Raw genomic sequence first — 10,644 nt, 5'->3', positions numbered from 1 at the left:
CTAATGTTGGAGCACATCGGGATGAAAAATTTTTTTTTTCTAAATTGGCAAAGCTAGCATCTTGACTCAACACCGGAAGATATTTTTTATGATACCAATAATCTGTGTATATTCTAAACTAAAAGCATTTACAAAAGACAATTTCTCATTAGTGTGTGATTGTTCTTGGACCCTATTTCTGACACCCAAAGAAATTAAAAGATCACTTGTATTTTTGTGTGCTACTTTATCCTTAGCCCGATTCAGAATCCAAGGAGGATGGCCTCTGTCTCCTAGGCATCCACATCTAGTCTCTGCCTCACGAGTGTACAAACTTTCAGATGAGCAATTTCTTTTGGCACAAATTAATTCACTTATAGGAACCACCTGAATTGTATGGCGGGGAAGGCCAGATTAAGCTCTAAGTAAAGAATTCCCAGTCAAGGGCTTCCTGTAAAGACTCTAGGTTTTCTCCATGCTAGATGGCACCAGGTGGCTTAACAAGTATGGTCTTGGTGTGGTCCCAGGCAGAGTTAAAGCTGTATCCAGGGATAAGTTAAATACAGGTCAGCAGTCTGGGTCGGCAACAGGAGAGTCAGAACGGTACAGGCCGGGTCAGGCATAATCGAAAACCAGGATACAAGCATGGATCAGGATACATGGAATAACACAATCAGAGTAGCACACCTTTGCTTGGAACACTTAGAAGTAACAATGCTCAGACACAGTGTTGGAATGATCCCCTTATGAAAGAGTTGACCATCTAGGATAGGTGGGGCAGAACTGGTGATATGTGTACTGGCCCTGCATGCAGAAGGGGGTGAGATGCTAGTAGGGACCTGACATTGGAAACTGAGAAGGGACAATAGAAGAAGAGTGGGAAAAGCAAAGCCTGGGCTGGGAGCAGTGAAAGATGGAGCACCAGTGGGTGTCTCCTGCCAGCATTATACTCCTCCAGTCTATTGTGGCTATGTCCATAAGAGTTGCTGTAAAAATATCTCTAAATGCTGTTAAAAGCAGCTTAGGCAAAATAATAAATGTACTAAAATGAAAAAACAATTTCTTAAAACCCTTTGAGAAAAGCATTCCCTTTAAGAAAAGCAAATAAAATGCAAACCAATTTCCTGAAACGTTTGGACATAATAAAAAACCTGAAACATGTCCAACCATTGGGACAATTCTAATTCAGTCTATTGGTTCGTAAAGCTGCAAATTGGTTCTAATATTATGTTCCTATATAAAAAGCTATTATACAAAGTACGTTTAATATACTTCTTTATAAATAATGGGATTGTATAAATACTGCCATGGAGTAAAAATGGCAAGTCATTATGGGTAATTTTATGTTTAGGTTATTAAATCATCATCATTGAGGTCCAGGAGATTCCAGTTATCTCTATGCTGCCTAGGTGAGAGCATGATAGGAAAATTAAAGAAAAGTACAATTGCTCAAAAGGGCCTTAGAGAAATGTCATAGCTAATTTTTTCTCTGGATCCTTAAAGGGATACTCCGCCCCATCGACTTGTATTGAGGGGACGTGGGCGTGAGGTCACGAGCGGGGCGTGGCCGTGACGTCATGTACCTCCGCCCCTCAGCGCCAGTCATCCATGTCGCAGCCGAGATCGCGGGGGTCCCCAGCGGCGGGACCCAGTGATCAGACATCTTATCCCCTATTCTTTGGATAGGGGATAAGATGTCTAGGGCAGAGTACCCCTTTAAACCTCACTGGCTTCACTAATTGCCCATCATCTTCTTGTCATTTAGAGAAGGATTTGATTGAAGCGGCCCATGCTCATATTTCTCCTATTCTGACACACATTATTGTTTGGCTCGGCCACATTCTTGTTTTGTAGATGGGGAGAGGGGAGGTAAGCTCTGGCAGTGACTTATCTCCTTAAAAACAAAAGCGCTGGGCAGTTGAAATCCAAAATGTCCATCATCTTTCTGGGAGAGTTACACATGAAAGTTGTCAGGGTGTAGGCCCAGAGATCGCCGAACCCCCCGCGATCAGACATCTTATCCCCTATCCTTTGGATAGGGGATAAGATGTCTAGGGACAGGGTACCCCTTTAAGGGTGTTAGTTATGCTGCCATAGTGTAAGGCATGTTGGTCTCAACAGTGAGTCTATTATGTATAAATGTGGTCTAACCTGGCCAAAGCTGCAAGCACAGTATGCCTGAAGTCTACTGTATTCATAACCTTCATAGGGAAGAATCTGTGAACCAGTAGAAGGGGGTTAGGGAGCCCATAGCTTATGAATATACTGGACTACTGGCCCACAGCATTCACAGAAATCAATGTGTCGGTAACTACCGCATGCTGCTTTCCAACACTTGTTTAATAAGCCTTTACATGGCCTAACCATTGTACAGGAAAGGCCACAAAAACCCTCAGCGGATTTTTGTGCAGCCCTTTACTTCCATAGTTTGTTGAGCACACATTACCTGTTCAATGGCTTCACCTGCTCATTCTTTGACTGATTCCTGTTCCTAATAATGCAAAGGTGGAGAGGCTCTTGTGGAAAGTTTCACAAATGACCTGGGCAGCTCAAACTGGCACCTGTACCTAAGGTGTCTGCAAAAGGCTACTAAATGAAAAAGATAATTGAGGCTCAAGGTCTATATAGGATATATATATATATATATATATATATATATATATATATCCTACATACTTAAGCTGCTGAAGAAAGCACCTAGTGGGTGCTGAAACGCACCCAGCGACCCCCTTAGAGAATTTAAGACCACTTATATGCCTATTACTATCAGCAGTCCATCGAAATCACATACAGAGACTTGCCTCTTGAACGCACCGTCCGAGACTAGGAACGCGCGCTATCCCCACGAGGACGCCACTCAGGAGCATCTGCTTGTGGAAGCGCTGCAGCCCCTGAGAACATTGCCCACCATCCGAAAGCTCCGCAGAATTGGGAGTTGGCCGAGACTCCAGCGGTGCGCTCTCCAGCCAGAGAGCGGGTACAGATGACCGCTACACATCGCCTCCAGCAAGCACTGAGCGGTCACTACAACATCTTCATCCCACATCTAGATTGGTGAGAGAATTCCAATATTTTTCTATGTGCATAGTTTAAATCAATTGCCGGCATTTACTATTTTAACCAGCGATATTTGACTGAGCAAACACAGTATCCTGATATTGTTTCCAGATTGCTACATTGAGGAACATTGTTGCACTGGCGATCTTTGATGTGGGGAAACCTGATTGACACATAACTGTTACAAAATTGTTACAGTGCATAGGACACACAGTAAGTGTGAGGAACTGTGATTTTTCTATGACTGCAACTGCACTTTAAAGGGGTAGTCCAGTGGTGAAAAACTTATCCCCTATCCTAAGGATAGGGGATAAGTTTGAGATCGCGGGGGGTCCGACCGTTGGGGCCCCCCGCGATCTCTCTGTACGGGGCCCCGGCTCTCCGGCGAGATAGCGGGTGCCAACCCCTGCACGAGGCGGTGGCCGACACGCCCCCTCAATACATCTCAATGGCAGAGCCGGAGATTGCCGAATGCAGCGCTTCGGCTCTGCCATAGAGTTGTATTGAGGGGGCGTGTCGGCCGCCGCTTCGTGCGGAGGTCGACACGCCCCCTTCCCGTGGGCTGTCGGGGCTCCGTACAGGAGATCGCGGGGGGCCCCAGGGGTTGGACCCCCCGCGATCTGCAACTTATCCCCTATCCTTAAGATAGGGGATTAGTTGTAAACCACTGAGTCACCACTGGATTACTCCTTTAATGGACATTGATTAATAGCTCTATGGCACATAAATTGATATTTGGAGTGCCTATCTGAAGAAGCTGCTATATATAATATAATATATTGTTTATTATCAATTATATATTATTTATTGTATTTAGAGTGGTCTTATATATTTTATAATTTTATATGATATATATTTTATTAATCTGAAATCTCTCTGACTCTGTGGATACACAAGGGCCCTGTGATTCCGGATTGTCAGTTTGATAATTAATAATTAATAATTAATATTTTATGATCAATAAACAAGTGTGTACTTTATCTATAGACCTTGAGCCTCAATTATCTTTTTGATTCCTGTTCCTGTTCGGTTGATAATCGCTCTGTGTAATTGGGCCCTAAGTGACGGGTCCCTTTCATGGTTTTGACCTTACGCTGTTTCTTCCAATCGAATGAATGGTTTGTCTAAGGTCTCACACTGTACACTTATTCCTAGGTTAGGATTCCTGTGCATTGCACCTTCAGAGTGTCAGAAGACAGAAGATGTTTTTTTCAATTAATGCTTTATTTAAGGGAGTCTGAAAATTTTATTTCTGGCTTGTTAACTTATTCAGACGAGTAAGGAATAGAGCTCCACAGAGATGCATTAACAAGCTGGAGATGCACTTTTTTTTTTGCTTTGTTTCTCATGCAGGTTTGTTGCCAAGAAAATGAACATAAGCTGCAGGGAATCACAGAAAGCAGCAAAGGAGAAACATGTTTTTCTACCAATGTGCTTTGTACCAAATTAAGAGGGTGAGAAAAATGGTTCTTCAATGATCAGATTGTCAACTTGCATTATCCATCTGCTATCGGATGAAACGAACTGAGACAATGAGTGTTGTGAAACTGTCAGAAGTGATAGAGCCAGTGATAGAGTTCAGTCAGGATCGGGCTATGTAAATCGCAACTAATAAAAAGCACTGAAACTACATAATATCATCTTAGGGGAGAAGTGTGAGATTTGACATCTTTACCTTGGATGCCAAAGCAAATTGTCATGATCACGCACACTGAGCCCGATTAATTCCACTGCCAGAGGCAATAATTAGAATGGAAACCTTCATGTCTCTTCCCACATTACCATATCTTTTGTTCATTAGTGTATTGCACATTATAAAAGCAACACAATTACAAATAAAGTATGACATGTTAGATTTAGTCCACTCTACCTGGTTACTGGTCTGCACTTGGTTTTATAAATTCATTTCCAAGTTTATGCTATTTTTAGAATTATGAATTATTTTTAGGATATCAACTGAACATTAAACGTCCTCAGCCAAGCTCCTGAGCCTGCACTATACACCTCCTTCCCACCAGTGGCGGATCCAGGGGTGGGGCAACCGTACTATAGCATGGTGGAGCGGGAGCTGTCAGCTGTCCCGCTCCACCAATCCCTAACCTTTCTTACACGCTGCGGTTGCTCCATTCCTGCAGTTAGTGAGAGCCGCGGGGACGCCATCCACGGCATTACGCCGGCGCAATGATATCACATCATCGCGCCAGTGCCCGGAAATCCCGTCCCCGCGGCTCTCACTGGCTGCAAGAACGGAGCAGCCACAGCGTGTGACAAAGGTGACGAGAGAAAGAGAGAGGTGACGGGTGAGAAAGGGGGGGGTAAGCAAATTATAAGTGAGAGGGGCAAAGGTGACGGGTGAGAAAGGGGGGGTAAGCAAATTATAAGTCAGAGGGGCAAATGATGAGTGAGGGGCACATGTCAGGGGGGCATTATATGTGGGGGCAAATGACAGGACCTCCCCTGTCATGTGCCCATATAATGCCCCCCTGGCATGTGCCCCTCATATATAATACCCCATGTCCCGTGCCCCTCACAAATAAGGCCCCCCTGACATGTGCCCCTCACATATAATGCCCCCTGTCCTGCCCCCCCAGGGGGCATTATATGTGAGGGGCACATGTCAGGGGGGCATTATATGTGAGGGGCACAGGATATGGGGCATTATATGTTGGGGGCACATGACAGGGGGCATTATATGTTGGGGGCACATGACAGGGGGGCATTATATGTGGGGGCACATGACAGTGGCCCCCCTGTCATGTGCCCATATAATGCCCCCCTGACATTTGCCGCTTACTTATAATACCCCCCGTCATGTGCCCATCACTTATAATACCCCCTGTCCTGTGCCTCTCATATATAATTCCCCCCTGTCATGTGCCTCCACATATAATGCCCCCCTGTCATGTGCCCCTCACATGTAATGCCCCCCTGTTATGTGCCCCTCATATATAATGCCCCATGTCCTGTGTCCCTCACATATAATGCCCGCCTATCCTGCCCCCTCAGGGGGCATTATACGTGAGAGGCACAGGACATGGGGCATTATATGTGAGGGGCACAGGGCAGGGGGCATTTTAAGTCAGGGACATATGTCAGGGGGGCATTATATGTGCATTATATGGGCAAATGAAAGGAGGGGGCTGTCCTGTGCCCCCACATATAATGCCAAATGTCCTATGCCCCTCACATATAATGCCCCCTGAGGGGGCCAGACAGGGGGCATTATTTGTGATGGGAACATGACAGGGGCATTATATGTGAGGGGCACAGGACAGAGGGCATTATTATTATTATTATTATGTAGGGGGTACAGGATGAGTTATAATTATTATATGTAGGGGCACAGGATGGGGCATTATTACTATAAGTGAGGGGCACAGAGTGTTTTGCATTTCAGAGGTATAGGCCGGCATTTACCATTGTAGGTGTAAGTGAAGTATTTTTCTGTGTAGTTGCACCAAATTCATAAAAAGATAGCAGACCATTTGATAAAGTTTGAGCAGGTCACATTTTCTAACATTTCTCTCTTCACATACACCAAAAAGCTAAGTCTGGGCTGGTGTAGTTTTAGAGACTTTTCAGTGGTTTTGCGCCTTTTTTGCGCCTTTTCACAAAAAGACGCAGTTCATAAAACCCATCCATATCATGTGTATTGCCAAAATCAGTGGATTGCAACTCAAGCGCAAAAAAGGCGCAAATAAACCCTGCTTGCGCCTTTTTTTCATAATTTTTAGACACAAGAGACAATTATACATGTCGGCCACAGTGCATATTATAAGAAATTTTTGGGGTTGTATGGTTTTTATGGGCCACAATACATTACGGTATTGTATTCAGAGGGTGTATGGCAAGGTTATATTCAGAGAGCACAGTATGTGGTGGTATTATATTCAGATGGTGCAGTGTGTTGTAGTAATATATTCAGAGGGTTCAGTGTGTAATAGTATTATATTCAGAGGTTACGGTGTGTGGCGGTTTTATATACAGAGGTTACGGTTTGTGGCAGTTTTATATACAGAGGGTACTGTGTATGGCGGTATTATATTCAAAGGATACAGTGTTTGGCAGTATTATAATAATTATTGTTTTCATATAGAGGATCAGAATCCGCTGACATAGAAACCATCTGGGTATCAAGTTCTGCTGAGTGAACATTTAGCTGGACCCGGTGGTATGTACCATCTGAATTAGATAAGGAAAGACTATAGAGAAGACGTCACCTGTAGTCACTGATAATATTGTGTATTCTCCTCACTATGTCCTCTCAGAGCTGGAGTCACTTGTAAGTTTTGCAGTAATGATGGGTGAAACAACAACTCCCAGCATAACCTTACCACATACTTAGGGGGTACTCCGGTGAAAAATCTGTTTTTAAACAGATTTGTAAATTACTTAAAAAATCTTAATCCTTCCTGTACTTATTAGCTGCTGAATACTACAGAGGAAATGATTTTCCGTTTGAAACACAGAGCTCTCTGCTGACATCACGAGCACAGTGCTCTCTGCTGACATCTCTGTCCATTTTAGGAACTGTCCAGAGTAAAAGGAAATCCCCATAGCAAACATATGCTGTTTTGGACAGTTCCTAAAATGGACAGAGATGTCAGCAGAGAGCACTGAGCTCATGATGTCAGCAGACAGCTCTGTGTTTCAAACGGAAAATAATTTCCTCTGTAGTATTCAGCAGCTAATAAGTACAGGAAGGATTAAGATTTTTTAATAGAAGTAATTTACAAATATGTTTAACTTTCTGCCACCAGTTGATTTAAAAAAAAAGTTTTTCACCGGAGTACCCCTTTAACCTCTTCAGGACACAGGGCGTATGGATACGCCCTGCATTCCGAGTCCTTAAGGACACAGGGCGTATCCATACGCCCGTGGGAAATCCGGTCCCCACTGCTAGCCGGTTGGGGACCGGAGCCAGATGCCTGCTGAAATCGTTCAGCAGGCATTGCCGCATATCGCCCAGGGGGGTCATTATGTCCCCCCATGTCGGCGATGGCCGCAGATTAGACATGTGAAATTCGGTTCGGCACGGATGTCAAATTTACCGAATTTTGCCATTTTCGTGCATTCGGGCCGTTCCGAATGCACGAAAACATTTTTTGAATATTTCCGAATAGCATCGATAAAACGAATAGCAACATAACAAATGCATTCGTTATTCTCCGAATGCATGCGGTAAAAAAACGAATGCATTCGTTATCCGAAAACAAATGCATTCATTATTTACCGAATGCATGCGGTAAAAAAACGAAAGTAAAGAATTCTTTCAAATTTTTTTATTGTTCCTTGCGCTACACTGTTTCTGACTGTTAGTTATTGTTTTACTGTTACTAGGGTGCCTCCAGCTGTTGCAAAACTACAACACCCACCCAGCATGCGGCTGTCTGGGCATGCTGGGAGTTGTAGTTTTGCAACAGCTGGAGGCAATGCTTTTTAATTCATTTTCAAATTCCGCTGGCTTTCGTCAGAAATGGGTGACCAGGTCAATGACATGCATATTAACTGCCGTGGGAACATTTTTCATTCATAAAACTGCAGGCTTAATTGGATAATTGCCGTGTAGAACGCTTAGGACACCAAACATTCTACACTGCAATTATCCAATTAAGCCTGCGGTTTTATGAATGAAAAATGTTCCCACAGCAATTACTATGCATGTCATTGATCTGGTAACCCATTTCTGACAAAAGCCAGCGGAATTTGAAAATGAATTAAAAAGCATTATGCGAATGCATGTGTTTGCCAAAGTGTGCCTCCAGCTGTTGCAAAACTACAACTCCCAGCATGCCCAGACAGCCGCATGCTGGGTGCGTGTTGTAGTTTTGCAACAGTTTGATCGATGCGTTTGATTGTTGGGTGATTTATGTATAACATGATATTTAATCACCCGACAATCAAACACATCGATCAAACACATCAATCATTCATACAGCATTCATTCATTCATTCATTTACTCATTCTTTCATTCAACATTACATTATGTATTAATATAAATCACATAAAATCATATTGTCTTACCTGTCTTCCAGTGTTCCGATCTCTGCGGCTGCCCTCTTTTCCTGCACACACTCCCGATAATGGTCCCCTGCTTAAAAAAGATTTACCCGAATGTACCCGAATACCGAATGTATACGAAAAATCAAACCCACCCGAATACGAATGTATCCGTGAAAAAATCAAACCCAGACACCCGAATACCGAATGTATCCGAAAAGATTAACCCACCGGACACCCGAATACCGAATGTATCCGGAAAAAAATGAAACCTGGACACCCGAATACCGAATGTATCTGAAAATCAAAACTGAAGATATTACTGAACCGAAAATTTTATAAAAACGAAACGAAAAAAAATGAAAATGTTTCTTCTGCACATGTCTACCGCAGATCACAGACAATTCAGCCCAGCGATCAGCAGCGATTCCGGATCAATCGGGTCTCCAGTGACCCGGTGAGCCGGAATTACTGTCTGATCGGGGCCATCCCTGACAGCCCCGAACAGCCATAGTCAGCAGGGGTGAGGTGGCACTGGTGCCACCTCACGATCGCCCTGATTCGTCAGCCGGCTTACCGGCCGACCAATCAGGGCACCTGCTGCGTTTGTCACTCCCGCAACCCGCTCCGCCCCTCTTCCGGAGGACGTGAGCGCGTGCGGGACGTGGACCCCGGCAGCTGGGGACCCCAATCCCCGGCGTCCCTGTTGGGATCGGGGCCCCAGGAGCGGCCGCGGCGAGGGACTGACTGTATGCGGCGGCTTGCAGCAGTAGGAGATGAGTGACAGCCTCCTGCTGTTGCCTAGCAACAGCTCCCAGCATGCCCTTTTTGCAACAGTAGTTATGCAACAGCAGGAGGCAGACCACCACAACTCCCAGCATTCCCTTATGGGCATGCTGGAACTTATAGTTTTGCAACAGCTGGAGGCACATTTTTTCTATGGAAAAGTGTACCTTCAGCTGTTGTATAACTATAACTCCCAGCTTGAACAAACAGCTAAAGTGCATGCTGGGAGTTGTAGTGGTGCATCTGCTGGTTTCATAACTACAACTCCCAGCATGCCTGTTGGCTGTCGGTGACTGCTGAGAGTTTAAGTTTTGCAACAGCTGTAGGCACACTGGTTGTGTATCACTGAGTTTGTGACCTAACACAGTGTTTCACGACCGGTGTGCCTCCAGTTGTTGCAAACTACAACTCCCAGCATGCACCGTACATGCTGGGAGTTGTAGTTTTTCAACAGCTGGAGGCACACTGGTTGTGAAACACTGAGTTAGGTCACAAACTCAGTGATACACAACCAGTGTGCCTACAGCTGTTGCAAAAATAAAACTAACTCTCAGCATGCACAGTCTGTCAGCGCATGCTGGGAGTTGTAGTTTTGCAACAGCTGGATGCCCCCCCCCCCCCCCCAATGTGAACGTACAGGGTACACTCACATGGTTTACAGTAAGTATCCGGCTGCAAGTTTGCCGCAGCTCAAATTGCCACCGAGAAACTACTGTGAACCTCCGTCCGTGTGACTGTACCCTAAAAACACTACACTACACTAACACAAAATAAAAAGTAAAAAACACTACATATACACATACCCCTACACAGCCCCCCTC

General features: G+C 44.6%; 1 long non-coding RNA gene across 1 annotated transcript; it reads left to right on the top strand.

Annotated features, from left to right (window-relative positions):
- The first annotated feature begins 5,254 nt into the window (after positions 1-5,254).
- On the top strand, positions 5,255-9,378 carry LOC130281799 (uncharacterized). Its single transcript, XR_008846114.1, has 3 exons — positions 5,255-5,309; positions 7,133-7,207; positions 9,073-9,378. It is a non-coding gene; the product is annotated as an uncharacterized LOC130281799 (long non-coding RNA).
- The last annotated feature ends 1,266 nt before the right edge of the window (positions 9,379-10,644 follow it).

The sequence above is a fragment of the Hyla sarda genome, chromosome 7 (assembly GCF_029499605.1).
Source record: "Hyla sarda isolate aHylSar1 chromosome 7, aHylSar1.hap1, whole genome shotgun sequence".
Taxonomy (NCBI): domain Eukaryota; kingdom Metazoa; phylum Chordata; class Amphibia; order Anura; family Hylidae; genus Hyla; species Hyla sarda.
This window is presented reverse-complemented; position numbering and strand designations above follow the sequence as displayed.